Raw genomic sequence first — 19104 nt, forward strand, 5'->3', positions numbered from 1 at the left:
TCTATGGAAAACACTCTGGCACTATCACGGCAAACACTTCAATGACAATTACTCTACGAAGAAGAAATGATCAATCCCCCTAACAATATTTCGACAAGTCTAGGTTCTACCGGCATCACTTATTTGCAGACAGAGGTGTATGCCTCAACCTAGATGGCACTCTAATATCAGTTAGGACGGGAGAGAAAAATGAGCAGGTTACAAAATCAACACAGTTCAATACTTCACGGGAAAAATGCAAGGCAAGAAGACAAGAACCACAATAGATCATAAAGTTCAGAGGCCAGGCCCACTCGGAGAGAGGCAAGGCGGTTTGTCCCAAAAAGTCTCTTTGTGAAAATGCGTTCGAGTCTGTGTAGCAAAGTGTTATTGGAAGATTGAACCAGTTCAGAACAATTAGTGAGAAAAAGCTTGGAGGCGACCCAACGGAAAGAAGAGGATTAAGACACCTCACTCGATCCGGCAACAAGGGAAGCCAGGCGGACACAGTACCTTGATTGGGGAGAGACAGCTCCGGCGGGGGCAGTTGTTCCTGGTGGTGGATGCACGTCGGGTCTTTACCAAGAATAGAGGTGATCTCGTCATCGAAGAAAAGTGAAGTCCGGTGCACCACCAGGGAAGAGACCAGCCGCGGTGTGCTACGTCACAAGGCACCACCTTTTGGTCGCGGTACAGGGGTAGTGGCTATCCGGTTGCCGAAGTGCTCTGCACGGGCGATTCGACCACTGCGTTCTGAGGTGAAGAAAAAGCAAAGGGGACTGGTTGTTCCCACCAGTCAGGGGAAGAGACTCTCCGGCAGGGAGATCTCCTCTGTCTTCGGGAGGTGGTGAGTCGGTTCAGCAGGGCTCCACCGGAGGTGACGTCGTTGCAGGTCGGCTCAGCTTTACCCTCATCGGATTCTTAGGTCCTGTGGCGACTTCTGAAGATCCAGTCCCAAAAGCCCTGCTTTTATGCAGAAAACCCCCATTCATTCAGCCTAGCTGTCAATCAACACACGCTAAGTGGTGAGCGGGGAGGCTCACCACTTGGGCCAATCACACCAGAGTGCGACCGGAGTTGGCAAGGCAACTCGGTCCAGGGTGTCTAAACCCCCTCCCACACCACTGTTGTAACCCAGACAGAATGGCACCACTTTGGAGGGTCTCTGTACAGAGGCCCGCCAAAAGTGGAACAAAGGGCTCGACCTTTGGTTTAGGAGTCACAGAGACGAACACAGACGCCATTTTAAAAACCGAGTTCTGGCAGAAAATACCATCCGATAGACTTATTTAAGATAAGTAGACCGGGGGTATGTTAGAGATTAACGGGAAAAAGTATCAATCCCCAACAATGGGAAAAATCCCATAGGGTTATATTCGGGGTCGAACATAACAAGTAGTTTCCACTGCCACCAGCCAAAACTCGCCGAGGGGGGACGGGACAGTGCCCCCTCGAATAACAGATCCAGGAGTAATCGAATTACCCCTACTAGTATGTCCACAATAAGATGGTTTGTACTAGTTCTGTTAGTAAATTTAGGTCTAGTAAAGCCAATGGTGACTTTACATGACCGGGGAGACAGTAGTCAGTCCCCGGGTATGGAGTCTATGGTGGAGGTCCGCTAGGACGCCCCAGTGTTACGGCACGTAGAGTGCGGTGTAACACACATAGAAAAACATATGAGACCCTATGGAGTAAAAGACCCCATAGCCCATAGAACACATTGGCCCTCATTACGACCCCGGCGGAAAGTAACTGACCTGACCGCCATAGCGTAAATAGCGTTTCCGCCATTGCACGATGGAGTAAAGTGCGGCTAATTCTGACCCATCGGGCACGAGCATTACGCCATGGCGGAAGTGCAAAGTCTGCGATGGCGGAAATTTCCCCAAAACGCCCCTCACTGCCGTCGTACGGCGCCCTAGGTACAATTCCGCCACCCATCATAGCGGTCACCGTAATGAGCGGTAATGGCAAAATACGGTGACCTTAAATATACGGAAACGGAAGTAAAAACATGGGGCCGGAACGGGAAACAGCACGCCGTACACCTATAAAATCAGAATCCCAACACAACCATCAAAAATCCGACCCTGAGACACATCCCAACCCGTTAGCCACCCTAGTTAAAACAATCAAAATGGGAAAAGTTGCTAAAAAAGCGTGCGACCGCAAGCGGCAGGTCCACTTCTCCCATGAGGAACTCACCGTGCTCACAGAGACCCTCCAGGAGAATGCTGCCATCGTCTTGTCGACGCAAATGACCAGGACGGCACTTGCGAACAAGAAGGCCATATGGGCCCTGGTGGCACAGCGGGTAAGTGCGGTGGGGACCGCACCCCGCAACCCACAGCAATGCAGAAAGCGATGGGACGACTTGCGGATACGCGTACGGAGCATACTATCAGCCAACCGTAACATTGCCACAGCTACCGGGGGAGGATCGGAATCACCCATCAAGTTGACCCCCTCGGAAGAAATCTGCGCCTCCACCATTGGAATGGAGAGTATAGAGGGAGTCGGAGGGATGGAGAAAGGAGTGCAGACATCCGAAGAATCAGGTAGGTGGGCCAAATAAAACAATGCTAAATCCACAATGTCCAATCATGTGAAGTACCATGTGTCCACATAGTGCAACAGAAACACATGTCCAGGAGAACGTCCACATACATTGGCCTGATAGCGCACTTTAAAACTCACATTAAATACATTAATAATCAAAAATCCCAAAAACACCCTCTACACGTGCAGCATGCACACCCTAACTGCAGGCTGCAAAACAACTGCATCCTCATTCCACACAAAAATGAAACCACCTCCAAGGCCCTGACCCAAATCACCCTCAGGTACCACCCCAATGCATGTGATACATTGCCATTCCAATTTCCACAGACCCATAAATAACGCTCGCCCTCCTTTACTCCACCACAGGGTCCGATACAAACGACGAGCTTCAGGACACCCCTACCAGCACACCTGCAAAGAGGGCCAAGACCAACGGCCAAAGACCCTCCACCTCAGCTGCACGGATCAAGACACGGCAGCAGCACAAATCAAGTGGCAGCACACAGGAGGGGACTTCAACAGGCACCCCAGCAGCCAGCATGCCCACACCAGCAGCACCACAGGTCCCCCCAATGGATGCCACAGAAGGCACTGCTTCTGGTGGCAGCAGCACCATAGGTGACACTGCATTAATGCCAGCATGCTCCGACACAGACAACGGTGCTGTCGATGTAGGACCCATCCATGACCTGTCCCAATCCCCCTGTTTGTTTCATCCCATACACCATGAGGATACCACGCAGGGGCACCCACAAGACGACGACTGGCCATCCCCCACAAGCCCTGTGGCAAGGCAACATGAGGTGATAAGCCCCTCTGTGACACCACCGCAAATGGGCATGGCCCAGCAGAGGCAACAGTCCCTCGACCAGGTGATCGTGCAACAGCAGCAACTGGCCACGCTCCTCAAGGAGCATGCTGATGAATGTGGGGGTTCTAAGGCAGCCATAGAAACATCTACTGAGACACTTAGGGCACAAATTGAGCGAAGTACAGAGACACTAAGGGTACAAATGGAGAGAAGTACAGAGACACTAAGGGTACAAATGGAGAGAAGCACCGAGAGCCTGAGGGGGGAACTGCATGCGACGTCCAAAGACGTATGTGGTGAACTTGCCGCTGTGGGCCGTGTGCTCACTGAGCTCTCACAAACCCTTAGGGACATGCATGGACGTGAGCAGGCCGAGACATCATCCGTTGCAAGTTCCGTCCAGGGCAGCCCCCAACGTACATCTGGGAGGAACCTGCGCTCCACAGGCAGGGGTGCCCCTGATACCCGGAGAGGGGGCTTGCAATAGCGTCTGCCCACTGACAATGAGCATCTTTGGACACTGGTGTTCGGGGGGGAGGTAGGAGGGTGGAGAGGGGGTGTTGGGCTTACTTGGGTGGCGGGTCGATGGGGTGTGTAATATAATTTCACATATGCTATAAACATTTCATAATCATCCAATGAGATGTGTGGACATTGATCTTTGTGTACGAGGCCTTTATAGGAGTACAGTCCACATTGTGCATGTTCCAGACACACACAGTGCCACAAGTACCGTGTCCATGTATCAGCCACCAGGCGTGAGTGCTAGAAGCATGAATCTATGATATTCTGACGAATTTCACGGGCCTCCTGTGGCTCGCGGACTCCTTGAGGTGCTGCCACATCCCCACCCTCATCATGACCATCTTCAGGTGCTTGCAGTTCTGCGTCAGGGGGCATGGGCACATTTCGACGTACGCACATGTTGTGTAGCATGACACATGCCATGACCATCTTTGCAACCTTCTCATGGCGGTACAGGAGTGCCCCGCCAGACCTGCTGAGGCAGCGGAAACGAGCCTTCAGTAGGCCGAATGCCTGTTCTATGACTACACGGGTACGTGAGTGGGCATGGTTGTAGTCCTCCTCATGCTGGTTCTGTGGGTTCCGGAGTGGTGTAAGGAGCCATCTCTTCAGTGGATACCCGGCATCACCTGTATGTGGACAATAAAGGATGTTTGTGGAATGACATTGCTACGTACGCATCCCCCCCCCTTCCTGCCAGGTCATTGCCGCATCACATACCCCACATTATCATGCATGAAATGAGACTCACCGAGTAGCCAGGATCTGTTCCCTGCGTGTCGCTCCATGTAGCGTGGTATTGTAGAGTTCCTCAACACCATAGAATCATGGGTTGATCCAGGAAATCGGGCACAACAATGTGTAAAGATCCTGTTGGAGTCACACACCATTTGTACATTAAGAGAATGATATTGTTTCCGGTTGCGGTACTGGACCTCCATGGCATGTGGGACAACCAATTCCACATGGGTGCAGTCGATGGCACCAATGCAACCCGGTATGCCGGCAAGTGCATGGAATCCCACTTTTGTGTTTGTAATCTCCTGCTCCGAGCGTGGTAAAGAGATGTAGTCGTCTGCGTGCTTCAGGAGGGCATCGAGCACTTGCAATAGTGTCCGTGAGAACAGTGGCTGTGAAATGCCAAGCAACTGTCCGACTGTGTGCTGGTAGGTGCCTGTGGCCAGGAAGTGGAGTACAGACACCACCTTCAGTAGGGTTGGGATGGCGGTTGGGCTATCTATCATGCTGACAAGGTCAGCGTGTTTCATGTCCACAATGGCGGTTATGGTGTCCCGGTCCAAACGGTAGAGGGTGTGGATCTGCTCAGCAGTGAGGTTGAACGGATGAGCTCGGAGGCGTGGGATTGCGGCCTGCCTGCGTGGTGGTAGTGGCTGTGCTGGTGGGCCTTGCTGGCCCTGCCTTGCTCTCCTCCTCCTCCTGCGTCTCCTCTGTGCGGCCGGTTGTGGAGTAGTTGGTGTTCGTCTTCTTCTTGAAGTTGGAGTACTTGCAGTGCTATCAGGTCCCCCAGGGCCAACATTGCTAGTCCTGCCGGTAGCATTTTGGAGTGGGTGTGGTTGTGGGAGGGGGTTGGGTGTGCAATTTATGTGTTTTCAGGCTGTATAGCCTCCACCTGTGGTGATTCATTCCACCTGTGCCAGCTGCAATCCCCTTTGGGCGAGCACTGTACCGAGGTTCACCGACGGGCGGGGCGTCCCATTAGTGAGTGAAGCCAGTTGCCATTTTCACACACTGCCGCACTACATGGATGAATTTGTGATTTCAAGCGGTCACAGATGCCTGTTCGACGTGATGTTGCAAATGAGGAATTCGAAGGACAGCGCTTTCGGTTTTCAGCTAGCGGCGAGGAGACGCCCACAGGTCTGACTGCAAATATAACGTTCAATTGTTTAATGTCCTTGGGACAGGGGCCATGGCGAGAATGCAATGATTGATATGAATAGTATGGGATGCGCAATAGCGTAGTGGACGATAAGGCAGGACGTTCCCAAATACATGTTACTTCACAACACTAGAATTCCGGCCTGGAGCACAGTGGATTTTGCAGACTGCATTACGCACAGACTCAATGGAAATTTCAAATGTTATGTGAGTAAATAATCAGGCGTTTTTATACCGGGATGAGGGAATGATGTATGGATGCATGGACAGATGATTTAATTGAGAGTTTGCCATGTACATGGCTTTTTGGAATCTATCCCCTTCCCCTGCGCTATGTGATGCAGAGCTGCCATAGTGGGACCATCGTCTATCTGCCCTTGTTGAACCCTCCCTGTCTCGACGCGCCTTCCAACACTTGTGTCTATGCACGTTTCTAATCCCATCTAATGGATTCTGTTTTAACAGACGCATGCACACAAACACTCGTTTGTAATAGTGTTTTCACCTCGATTTATATAGTTATGATTCGCAAGTGATTTTTGGGTGGAAATAATCCTTTTGAGTGGGCTAGCATGCATATGGCTGTAGATTTAGTGTGATCATTGAAGTGAGTGATACAAATGAAGTTCTGATGCCCATACTATTCTTTTTCATTTCATTTGGGTGACAGGTATCTCCTCCCCTTTTGCCGCTGCCATCTGTATGCCACTCCTGCAGATGGCTTTTACTCCCGACACCTGCTGCTTCGAGTTAATCAGTGGAGCACCATTACGATCTTATGGGACGATCGCCAATGGGCCACATGCCCTTACGCAGTACTAGTGGCTAGGAGCAACATATCAACCTTTCAGCTGGACTAGTGCCTACCTAATGGGACGGCCCTGCGGTTCTAGGCGCTTCCATGTTGCCTTTTTGAACGTAAATGTAGCCCCTGTGTACCATGATGGAACAGGGCGTCACACTAGGAGAAGCTGGTCATTTATTGCGGATGCAGCCCACAGTAATGAAAAATATTTTGGGGTTTATGACCTAATAGCTGTATGGGCTTGGTGAATTTGATGTGCATTAAATTTTATTCTGATATTAACCGTGTAGCGTTATTCTTTGCAAGTAATGTAGCATATTCCTATTTGTGGAGCGATGTATTGTGAGAAGATCTGCATTGGGTTCCGGCTTCTGAGTATAGTTGCGTGGTACTGTACTGGCCGCGTTTGCCTACGAAGCCCAGTAAGGTCAGGGATAGGGGCTGCCATTATGACTGTTTTAATGATGTCATGCTCAGGGGCGGGGGATTGGCTTTTGTGTAACAGATGCCGGTCAGCCAGGTGGATTGGTGGAATGATGTGATTATCAGAAAATGGCTGGTCGCAGGTGCCTGTGTTTGCGTGCGTTTCTTGGAGGGAGACTGAGGTCATGTCCATTGGAATAGCTTCTGTATTCGTGCCATCTGTGCCCTGCAGCTCCCATAGGCCCCTCTTGAGATGAGCCTGGCTGCTCAGTCACTCTGCCAACTTGTGTGGTACATGCTTATGCTGATGGTTGGTTTGTTTACTGGCAAGAGTACAGGGCTGGTGCAGTCTCCCTCAGGATACTGCTTTGAATGTTGCCTTACACTGGTGTCAAGCGATGGGGGCCTGTTGTTGTTTTGTCTCATATTTCAGTTCATATTGCTGTACTTGAACCTTCACATGCCTGTGCTGCATCAGTACGGCAATGGTGGCATGCCAAATATGGATGGCCACTCACAAGGCACTTGGAGCCCCTACATTCATTTGTTCGTTGGCATGCATGGGTGACTTGTACATTTCACTGGTTGCATTGTGTAACTTCATTGCACCTACGAGGAGTTGTGCAATGTGGGCAGGGAGTGGTGTACAGGCACTCAGTAGGGCCATTTACGGTTGGTTCACGATGCCGTAATTCTCACCATGGCGGAATGGTACTTTCCGCCATGCTTGATGGCGTTAAGTAGATGTCCGCTAGGGTCAGAATTCGCGTACCGTTGCGCCATGGTGGTAATTACGGTTTTGCATGGCGCGCGTGCGCGTACTTGGTGCAGTTAGCGTTGGCGTTCACTACGGTGTCGCTAATGGCATCGTACTTTACGGTGACGGGTCATAATCGCACCGAGCGGTATTCGATGGCGGTATTACATTTCCGCTATCGTTTTTCGATTTCCGCCAGGGTCGTAATGAGGGCCATTGACATTCAAAGGAATTACACACATTCATGTCCAAGAGTGGGAGGAAAAGAGTCTCACTCTTGGCAGGATGGAAAAAAACAAACTCCAGAAATCCAGCAAAGCTGCTGGGGGACTCACTAGGTTAGGAAATTCAGCCTAAACAGAGAATTCTCCCTAACACTCGCCCCCCCTCCCAGACTAAGGGACAGGAGGATTTAATCCACTCCTGAATGAATCTCATACCTCTAGTTGATGACATACATCCTAGAGAGACCATCAGCATTTTGGTGGTGACACCCTGACCTGTGCTCAATGGTGAAATCAAACCCTTGCAGGCAGATCGACCATCTCAATAGTTTTGGGTTTTCCCCTTTCATTTGCATTAATCATCTCAAGGGTTGGTGGTCAGTCTGAATGACAAAAGTAGAACCATACAAGTACGGCCTAAACTTCTTCAGAGCCCACACGATAGCAAAGCACTCTCTTTCGATTGTTGCCCACCTTGTTTCAGGATCCTTCAGCTTGCGGCTGATGAAGCAAACGGGGTGCTCCCTACCTTTCCCATCCAGTTGACTGAGTACGGCACCTATTCCTACATTTGAAGCATCCGTCTGCACAATGAAGTGTTGCCGGTAATCAGGAGCTCTGAGTACTGGGGCTTGGCAAAGAGCCTTTTTCAGGTTTTCAAAAGCCTGATTGCACTCCTTGTTCCATCTAACCTTTTTAGGAAATTTGGGCGAGGAGATGACATTCAGTGGAGAAGCTATGGTCCCATAGTTCTCTATGAAATTCCTGTAGTACCCAGTGAGACCTAGGAAGGCTCTCACTTGGGTTTGAGTAGAAGGTGTTGTCCAATTTTGCACAGCTTCAATCTTACTGAGCAAAGGCCTTATTTCTCCACCTCCTACCTCAAGTCCAAGATAGACTACCTTACTCTGTCCAATTTGGCATTTACTTGCCTTGATGGTCAGATTGGCTCGTCCAAGAGCCTGCAAAACATCTCTCAGGTTGGTTACATGTTCTTCCCAGGAATTGCTGAACACTTCGATGTCATCCAAGTATGCCATGCAGAAGTCCTCCATCCCATTCAGAACCTGGTTTACCATCCGTTGAAATGTAGCAGGTGCATTCTTTAGTCCGAAAGGCATTACCTTAAACTGGTATAAGCCAACGGGGGTAGAAAATGCAGTTTTCTCCTTGGCATGGTCTGTCAGGGCTATTTGCCAATAGCCTGACGTCAAGTCAAATGTGCTGAGGAACTTGGCGGCGCCAAGTTTATCCACCAACTCATCTGTTCTGGGCAAAGGGTGGGCATCAGTCTTGGTGACTGCATTAAGAGCTCTATAATCCACGCAGAATCTAAGTTCTTTAGATCCGGCCTTTGGTACTAACACAACTGGGCTAGACCATGGACTAGTAGAGGGCTCTATTACCCCGAGATCGAGCACCTTGCTGACCTCACCTTTGATGTGGGTTTGTACGTTTTATGACATTCTGTATCCTCTGCTTTTGACCGGCAGACAGTCACCAGTGAGTATGTCGTGCTGGCCCCAAGGGGTCAAGCCTGGTGAAAGCGAGAACAGAGAGGCAAACTGATTCAACATAGATTTGCACTCTTCTTGTTGCTCGGTTGTCAGATTGGAGGAGAGATTTACTCCTTCAATTTTTTCGTCTAAAGGTAAGCCTCTGAGGAGATCCGGAAGAGCTTCACTCTCTTCTTCTTCCTCGGATGATGCTAGAAGCAACGCTCCTACATCGGGTCTTGAGACATACGCTTTGAGTCGGTTGGTGTCAAAGACTGTCGGAGCCTCCTTGGGATTGCCCAAGTCCACCAGATAGTTGACCTCTCTGAGTTTACCCACAACTATGAAGGGTCCCATCCACTTGTCTTGCAAGGCCCTCTGCCTTGTGGGGATCATAACGAGAATGAGCTGGTCTTGAGCGAACTCAACCATGTTAGCCTTTTGATCGTGCCAGTGCTTGACCAATGCTTGTCCAGCTTTCAAGTTATCGCTTGCTTCCGTCATCATGTGCGACATTCTCCTCCGGAGACCTATCACGTAGTCAGTCACTCTGACTGGCTTGGGGGAAGGAGCACTCTCCAACCCCTCCTTAATCAGGGCCAATGGACCTCTGACGGGATGACCATAGAGAAGTTCGAAGGGAGAGTAACCGACTCCCTCCTGAAGGACTTCTCTATAAGCAAAGAGAAGGCATGGCAGTAGAAGGTCCCACTTACGCTTAAGGGGTTCTTCTAAAGCACCTATCATGCTCTTCATGGTCCGGTTGAACCGTTCTACCAACCCATTGGTTTGGGGGTGGTAAGCTGTTGAGAACTTGTAAGTAACTCCGCAGGTTTTCCACATGGCTTTCATGTAGTGGGACATAAAGTTTGACCCCCTGTCAGAGATTACTTCCTTAGGAAACCCGACCCTAGTAAAAATACCAAGGATGGCCTTAGCCACAGCCGGAGCTGTAACAGTCCTCATAGGAATTGCCTCAGGATACCTAGTAGCATGGTCTACTACAACAAGTATAAACCTGTTGCCTGAGGAGGTTGGAGGATCAAGGGGACCAACAATGTCAATCCCTACTCTCTCAAATGGGACTCCCACAACTGGGAGAGGCACTAAAGGTGCCACATTCTTGGAGCCAACCTTACCAGAGGTCTGGCAGGTGTGGCAGCTACTGCAGTGTTTTTCCACTTCGGCCCCCATCTTTGGCCAATAGAAGTAGAGAGAGAGCCTTTCCTTAGTCTTCTTGAAACTCAAGTGACCAGCCAAAGGAATCTCGTGGGCTAACTGCAAGAACTGTGGTCTGTTCTCTTGGGGTACGACAAGTCGTTTGTAGTCTCCAGGTGCAGACTCGGTCGGTTCACTGTAGAAGAGGCCATCTTCCCAGTGCAACCTGTATTTCCCAGGCTCTTGCCCTTCAGCCTGAGCTTCTGCCTGGTGGCGAAGACCTTCGAGAGTTGGACATTCTCTCTGTCCCTTACTGAAGTCTGCCCTGCTGGGTCCACCTTCTGCCAGTAAAGACTGCAGCTCAGGATGGTCAACAGGATCCAGATCTCCAATGAGTTCCTGGCCTTCCATTAGCTCTTCCTCAGAGTCTAATTCTACCACACAGGGTTGTACCTCCCTCTCAGCCTCAGCTGAAGGTGGAGTTACGAGTGTAACTTTGGACAACCGCGGGGAAGTCCGTGTTGGCTGCACTGAAATGCCGGCTGCTGGTTTCGGGGCAGAAGTCTTAGGTTTCCCTTTCGCTTCTGTTTTCCTTGAGACAGCGGCCGATAATTCCAGTGGAGCAGGAGTGATTTCTTTCTTCATCATCTCCTGGAGAGTACCGCGCATGGTCCTCTCTCTCTTGCGGGTCTGGTTAGCTCCTGTAACCGTTTACTAGGAGGTCTGGGAGTATGCGATACAACTCTGAGAGTTTTCAAATCGTTACCCAACCGTACGCGTCCTGGTACCTCACTCTGTATGCTGACAGGTATCTTCACAGTCATGTCGTTACACTGGATGAGAACTGGTAATTGGGGAAGCATCTGCACAGGCCCTCCAGCTAACTTGGTGAGGCGTTTGGGTGCCTTAGCAACATCCTCAGCCTGAAAAAACGATTTATCTACCACAGTTATGCTGGCCCCAGTGTCCCTAATGGCAGGAGTCTCCTGACCATTCACCTGGACACTGTCCTTATAATACTCTTTAGTATTATCGGGGATAGAATTATAGACATCTAAATTCTGTTGTTGCCACAACCCCAGAGATACTAAAGAAACGCTGGCTGAGACTCCAATGGGTTCATCAGCTAGCAGCAGAAAGTTTCCACTTGCCATTTGGACTTCCTCCTCTGGAGCGAAGGCTAAGGAGACAAGCTGGACCCCTGAAGGTTTACCCTTACATCTGGGATCTCCTTTCACGTGGTCAGTCCAGCCACAAACAAAGCATTTTCCGAATGCTTTCTGGAATGGTGGCTTGTTCTGGCCTCCTTCCGGTTTGGCACCAGAAGACACTATTCTGCTGCTGTTTTCCCGGTGGATTACCCTTCTGGGTTTGTTTGGGGCCCTCTTTGGAATTTGAGTTATTCAAATTCTTTTTTGAGTTTTTTTTTTGGCTGTTTTCCCTCATACTTTTTCTGAGTTTCCCCAGAATCCTTATTAGTAGCCCTGTTGGCAACCCACAAGTCAGCAGCCCTAGCTAGCGTCCGGGAATCCAATTCCTTCGAATCAGCCAAGTGCTGTCTGAGCTCAGGAGAACAGTCATCATAAATCGACTCCAACATAAAAAGATTCTTCATACCCTCATAAGTGTTCACTTTGTAACCCTTAATCCATCCCTCTAAGTTTTTCAACCCTTCACTCACCCAGGTAGCCCAAGGAGTACCATCATGCTTTTTGAGGGTTTTAAACCTCTTAAGATACTGGGAAGGGGTCTTCCCGAATCTAGCTATCAAAGCTAGTTTCACACTTTCGTAATCCGTCTTATCCGCCTCCCCCAATTCCATTACCACATCAGTCGCATCAGGAGGGAGCCTAGAGAACAACCAGGGAAGTAAATCGTTCCCGGTGATGTCCTGGAGCCCATGATTGTATTCAAACAGTTTTAACCAATCCAACACATCCAATCTCGGTTCATACATACCCACTAATTCCTTCGGCATCCAGGGTCTTTTGGGACTGGAGCTCCTAGAGGAACCAGAGGAGAGAGAAGCATTTTCCATAGACAACTTTTTCATCTCTAACTCGTGATTAAGTTCTATTTCCCTGAGTCTTAACTCAGCTTGCTTCTGCTCAGCCTGGGCATTCATCCGTCTGAACTCGAGCTCTTGGTTTCGTTCAGATTGAGCCAAGGACCGTTTGTATTCTAATTCGAGCTTCATTTTTTCTAGTTCAAAATAAGCAGGGTTACTTGTGGGACCTGGTATGGGCCCCGTAGGCACAGCTGGTAAGGCAGGTAGAGGAGCAGGGGAGACAGGTTCGTTAGCCTCTCCGTCCTCGTCAGCCTCTTCATCGCTATCATCAGAATTACGATTTAGATCAACACCATCACTGTTATCTACATTTGCTGGAGAAATTGGTTCCTCTGAACCAGTACCCAGAATTTGGTTTGCCAGCAATCTCTCTATTAGTTCTAACTTCTTGCCCCTTAGAGAAAGATTCTCTTGCCTACAGAGAGCTAGCAGACTCTCAGTATTTTCACCCGACAAGGATTCTTGACTGTAAGTTTCCATCGTAGACATGTTTTTGAAAGTTGCTTTTTAGTGCTAAGCTTTGTGGTTAGTTATCCTAAAGTGTCGAAAAGCACTCTAAACTGTATACTCGATACAAATCCCACCGCTGTACACCAGTGTTAGGCGGAAACCTGTGCAGTTCCCTCTGGGACCACTGCAAAAGATTTAGGACTACAGGTGTTTGGCAGTAAACCCACTTGGTAGCAGTCTGCACCACACAGATTCACTTGGTAGCTGTGGGTGAGCAGTCAGACTTCTCTCAAGAAGAGTTAAGCAGTATGTGGAGTATGCAATATAGGGCAATTCTTCACAGTAAGACAAGCAAACATGCAACAAGGCTTCAGTGTAAAGATATAAAGGTATTTATTTCTAACGGAACATCTATGGAAAACACTCTGGCACTATCACGGCAAACACTTCAATGACAATTACTCTACGAAGAAGAAACGATCAATCCCCCTAACAATATTTCGACAAGTCTAGGTTCTACCGGCATCACTTATTTGCAGACAGAGGTGTATGCCTCAACCTAGATGGCACTCTAATATCAGTTAGGACGGGAGAGAAAAATGAGCAGGTTACAAAATCAACACAGTTCAATACTTCACGGGAAAAATGCAAGGCAAGAAGACAAGAACCACAATAGATCATAAAGTTCAGAGGCCAGGCCCACTCGGAGAGAGGCAAGGCGGTTTGTCCCAAAAAGTCTCTTTGTGGAAATGCGTTCGAGTCTGTGTAGCAAAGTGTTATTGGAAGATTGAACCAGTTCAGAACAATGAGTGAGAAAAAGCTTGGAGGCGACCCAACGGAAAGGAGAGGATTAAGACACCTCACTCGATCCGGCAACAAGGGAAGCCAGGCGACACAGTACCTTCATTGTGGAGAGACAGCTCCGGCGGGGGCAGTTGTTCCTGGTGGTGGATGCACGTCAGGTCTTTACCAAGAGTAGAGGTGATCTCGTCGTCGAAGAAAAGTGAAGTCCGGTGCACCACCAGGGAAGAGACCAGCCGCGGAGTGCTCCGTCACAAGGCACCACCTATTGGTCGCGGTACAGGGGTAGTGGCTATCCGGTTGCCGAGGTGCTCTGCACGGGCAATTCGACCACTGCGTCCTGAGGCGAAGAAAAAGCAAAGGGGACTGGTTGTTCCCACCAGTCAGGGGAAGAGACTCTCCGGCAGGGAGATCTTCTCTGTCGTCGGGAGGTGGTGAGTCGGTTCAGCAGGGCTCCACCAGAGGTGTCGTCGTTGCAGGTCGGCTCAGCTTTACCCTCGTCGGATTCTTAGGTCCTGTGGCGACTTCTGAAGATCCAGTCCCAAAAGCCCTGCTTTTATGCAGAAAACCCCCATTCATTCAGCCTAGCTGTCAATCAACACACGCTAAGTGGTGAGCGGGGAGGCTCACCACTTGGGCCAATCACACCAGAGTGCGACCGGAGTTGGCAAGGCAACTTGGTCCAGGGTGACTAAACCCCCTCCCACACCCCTTTGGTAACCCAGACAGAATGGCACCACTTTGGAGGGTCTCTGTACAGAGGCCCGCCAAAAGTGGAACAAAGGGCTCGACCTTTGGTTTAGGAGTCACAGAGACGAACACAGACGCCATTTTAAAAACCGAGTTCTGGCAGAAAATACCATCCGATAGACTTATTTAAGATAAGTAGACCGGGGGTATGTTGGATATTAACGAGAAAAAGTATCAATCCCCAACAATGGGAATAATCCCATAGGGTTATATTCGGGGTCGAACATAACAAGTAGTTTCCACTGCCACCAGCCAAAACTCGCCGAGGGGGGATGGGACAGTGCCCTCTCGAATAACAGATCCAGGAGTAATCGAATTACCCCTACTAGTTTGTCCACAATAAGATGGTTTGTACTAGTTCTGTTAGTAAATTTAGGTCTAGTAAAGCCAATGGTGACTTTACATGCCCGGGGAGACAGTAGTCAGTCCCCGGGTATGGAGTCTATGGTGGAGGTCCGCTAGGACGCCCCAGTGTTACGGCACGTAGGGTGCGGTGTAACACACATAGAAAAACATATGAGACCCTATGGAGTAAAAGACCCCATAGCCCATAGAACACATTGACATTCAAAGGAATTACACACATTCATGTCCAAGAGTGGGAGGAAAAGAGTCTCACTCTTGGCAGGATGGAAAAAAACAAACTCCAGAAATCCAGCAAAGCTGCTGGGGGACTCACTAGGTTAGGAAATTCAGCCTAAACAGAGAATTCTCCCTAACAATCCTATGTACTGCACTGCCCCCTCCCTTTTTCCCCCGCACACGTTCCCTTTCCCCCCTCCCCTGCACTTGCGCGGTCTCAGTGCTGCCAAGCCTAGTAAGATTGTTTTCTCTGTCTTCCCACTGTTCCCCTTCCCTTTCCTCATCGAGCCTTGAAACACTTGTGCATAGGCGTGTTATAAATGCCATAACATATCATATCATACCTCTGCAGCAGTCATCCCTGTCCCAGTTACCTACAGAGTCCTCCAAGGTTCATGTGTCTCTCCAACATTATACAACGTGTACACAAAGCCACTGTTCAACCTTTCTGACTAATTGGAATCACGTATATATGAATTACACAGATGACAAAAAATTCTCCTACCAATTTCAGGAAACCACGACACAGACACTAAATCACTGAACAAAATGTACCTAACCACCCAACCCTGAATTGCTCAACATGAGCTTTGTCTCAATAAGGAAAAAAACAAACTACTCAGCATTAGAAATCTTTCTAGACTAAACAAACTACCTCAGTCCTACAAATCCTTCAATATTGACGGCAACATCATCACGGTTTAAAATGAGGTAAAAACTCTAGGTGTTTACCTAAACTCAACACTATCCATCACAAAGCAAGTCAACTCCATTGCCTCAGCAGCAGCCTACACCTCCAAGCTGATCACTGCCAGCAGACCCTTCCTTACCACATACAACTGTATAACCCTGGCCAGAGCAGTCATCTTATCAAGAATCAATTACTGTAATTCCCTCTATGCAGGGTCCAATGCCCAAAACATCAACAAGCTACAAATAATTCAAAATAATGCAATCAGGGCAGCCCTCAACATCCTCAAAAAAGAACATATTTCCTTAGCCAGCCGTAATATCCATTGGTTGCCAGTTTGGTACTGCATCACATTCAAAACCATATCATTAACTCATAAATGCCTCTCAAACTCTGCCCAGATCTACCTTTCCAGACAAATATCCAAAGCCCAGCCTGACAGAACCACCTTCTGAGCCTACTCCCACCTACTTACCATCCCTAGATTCAGATGACAAAAAGCTGGAGGCTCCAGCTTCTCAGTGATAGCGGATAAACAATGGAACTCCAGGACTTTGTCATTAAGATCTGACCCCTCTCACTGGTCCTTCCGCAAAGGTCTCAAAACCTTGCTCTATGCCAAGGATTAATAGAAAATGTACCTGCCTGCACCTCCCCCCCTACTTCCTCTTTGATATTCATAAAACATCCCCAACCAACCTACTCTCTATCCCCAGTCAATGTACAAAGATAATGTAACAGAATGCAGGTTGTATGATTAAAATAAAAACCCAATGCTACAATATATAGATCACAGCCTAATGTACGATGTGATCAATACAACTACAGACTGTAATCTATGCATATACTGTCTGCAATCTATGTAAGCAATGTCCGTAACTGAATACATATGCAAGCCAACAATGTAACGTTTGTAACCTTTCACCATTGCAAACAACTACTGTAACAACTTTCTTTAGATATGCGCCTAGATGGTTCTGGGGCTTGGTGAGCGATACAAATGAAAAATAAATAAATACATAAAGAGTCCCTGCACCTAGAAGGCAACTAGAGGTCCCAGTTTAATTGCTACGTGTAAGCAGCCCTATTGTTTGCCTATCTGAAGAAACCATAAAAGAAAACCTCTTTTGAATTGTTGGACTTGTGTTATTTAGGGAAGGACTTTAATTTAGATATTCTACCCTCAATAGTTTTCACCCAAGGGAAGGACATTAATTTTCTATTCTTCCTTGGACCATTTGATTTAACTATTCTGACAACTCATTTGCAACAAACTTTTGTTTCAGGAAAACCTTATTTGTATAGGACAGGCAAGTTTATTTTACGGGCCTCATCACAAGTTGGGCAGTAGCTCTTAAATGCGGTGGTAACGGTATTACCGCTGCATTTAAGGGCTGTCCCTATCACGAGTTGGGCGCTAAATCGGCTGTTTTACCTCCAGCTTTTTTCTGGAGGTGAAAATCCCTGTTTTCGGCTGTGTTACAGCCGGCTGTATTAGCCCGCAGTATTACACCAAAAATTCCTCATTGGATCCAATGGACCCAATCAGGAATGGGGATTTACTGTTAAGGCCCAAACCGTCATCCAGTGGTAATACCACCGGACCGGTCAGTGCTAGGGCTATTACAGTCGGCAGTATTACAGCCGGGAATACAGCCAAACTCGTGATGAGGCCCGTGTTTTAGTACTTTGGGGGACATGTGTACTTCATAGGTGAAGTACATCTTCAGTTTGCAATATTCACACAGGGCTGTACTTCTAAAACATTTATGTTTGAACACATTCTTTTATTCTTTAATCCCTGTTTTGGTTTCACCTGCTTAATTAAGTATTTTATATAAGAAGACCCCAAAGTCTGAGACCCTTCTGTTTGCCATGCCTTTACACTCACCACACAGTCCATTCCCCTCACCCCGCAACACTTTGCAGCTGCAGTTTTTGAGCTGCATTCAGTTACAATGATAGACTATATTGCCACATTAGTCTTGTGACAATTAAGGTTTCTAGTGCATGTAGACAAGTGTGAGGGATTGTTAAGACCACTAAGATACTTTACTTTCTATGTAAGTGGGCTAACAAGGTTGTGGTGGGATAGTGAACTTAACCATCCTAGCTACATTGAGCTCTATGGGTATTGGATTTTTAATGGTCCTATTTCCGTTCTAATTTCCAACTGGTTTCTCCCATTTTGACGACTGATCTCCACTTAATTATTACCAAAACTACACTTTAACAACCATATTCACTAGCCCACTGCTCTAAGTAAAAAATAGTCAATTTGCAAAGTACAACAGCCACCAACTGCTGTGCTCCTGACCCCCTAACCCACGCTTCTGAGAATCTCGGAATGCAAGTAGCAAGGTTGGTGGGTTCTCAGTGCACAATAACTCAGTATCTCAGTGACCCACAGTGACTAAGAACTGCAGCAGCATGGACAACTGCATTTGAGCAATAGGGGGCAGCTATAGGCAAATAGCAGTAAGCTACAAAATGCTGATGACAATGTAAACCTAACAAGAAGCACAGGACCAGAGAGCTGCTTTGTCAAGTACCATTATGTTTTGAGGAATTAACCATTAGATGGGTGGCATGTAACACCTGGGCAGTCAAGGTGAAGTGTACAGGTCTGCAATGATGCATTAAAGCCATGCCCTCCAATGCTTAAGGATGTACTGTTAGGGATTTTATTGTTAATTTCGGTCAAACTTTTTCTGCCTCACCTGTCCAAACTAATTAATGGCTTCTGTATATTTAAATGGGTAATTTCTTGCAAGGGTTCTACTGTATGAGGTAAGCTTGTACCTATGGCTGGCAATACCCAATTGACACTGAATAAGCATCGCATTTGACTTACAGTAATTGGTTTGGACAATTTTAGAATCCTTTGTACCCTTGACGACTCCTCCCGAAACCCCTGTTACTCATGACCCGCAGTTGCATATATAGGTTGATCACACTGTACACAATTATGATGATGAGGCTTCAGATCATGACGTATATCAATCAGCTACAGTGATGTCACACAGATCCCCTCACCTGTTTGCAACCTTGATAACCTTCCCATTGGTGCTTTATCTGCCACCTGGGAGAGGCCTACAAGAATGGAACAGCTGCAGCAGA

This window comes from Ambystoma mexicanum, chromosome 7q (genome assembly GCF_040938575.1).
Source record: "Ambystoma mexicanum isolate Mex_15411 chromosome 7q, UKY_AmexF1_1, whole genome shotgun sequence".
NCBI lineage: Eukaryota > Metazoa > Chordata > Amphibia > Caudata > Ambystomatidae > Ambystoma > Ambystoma mexicanum.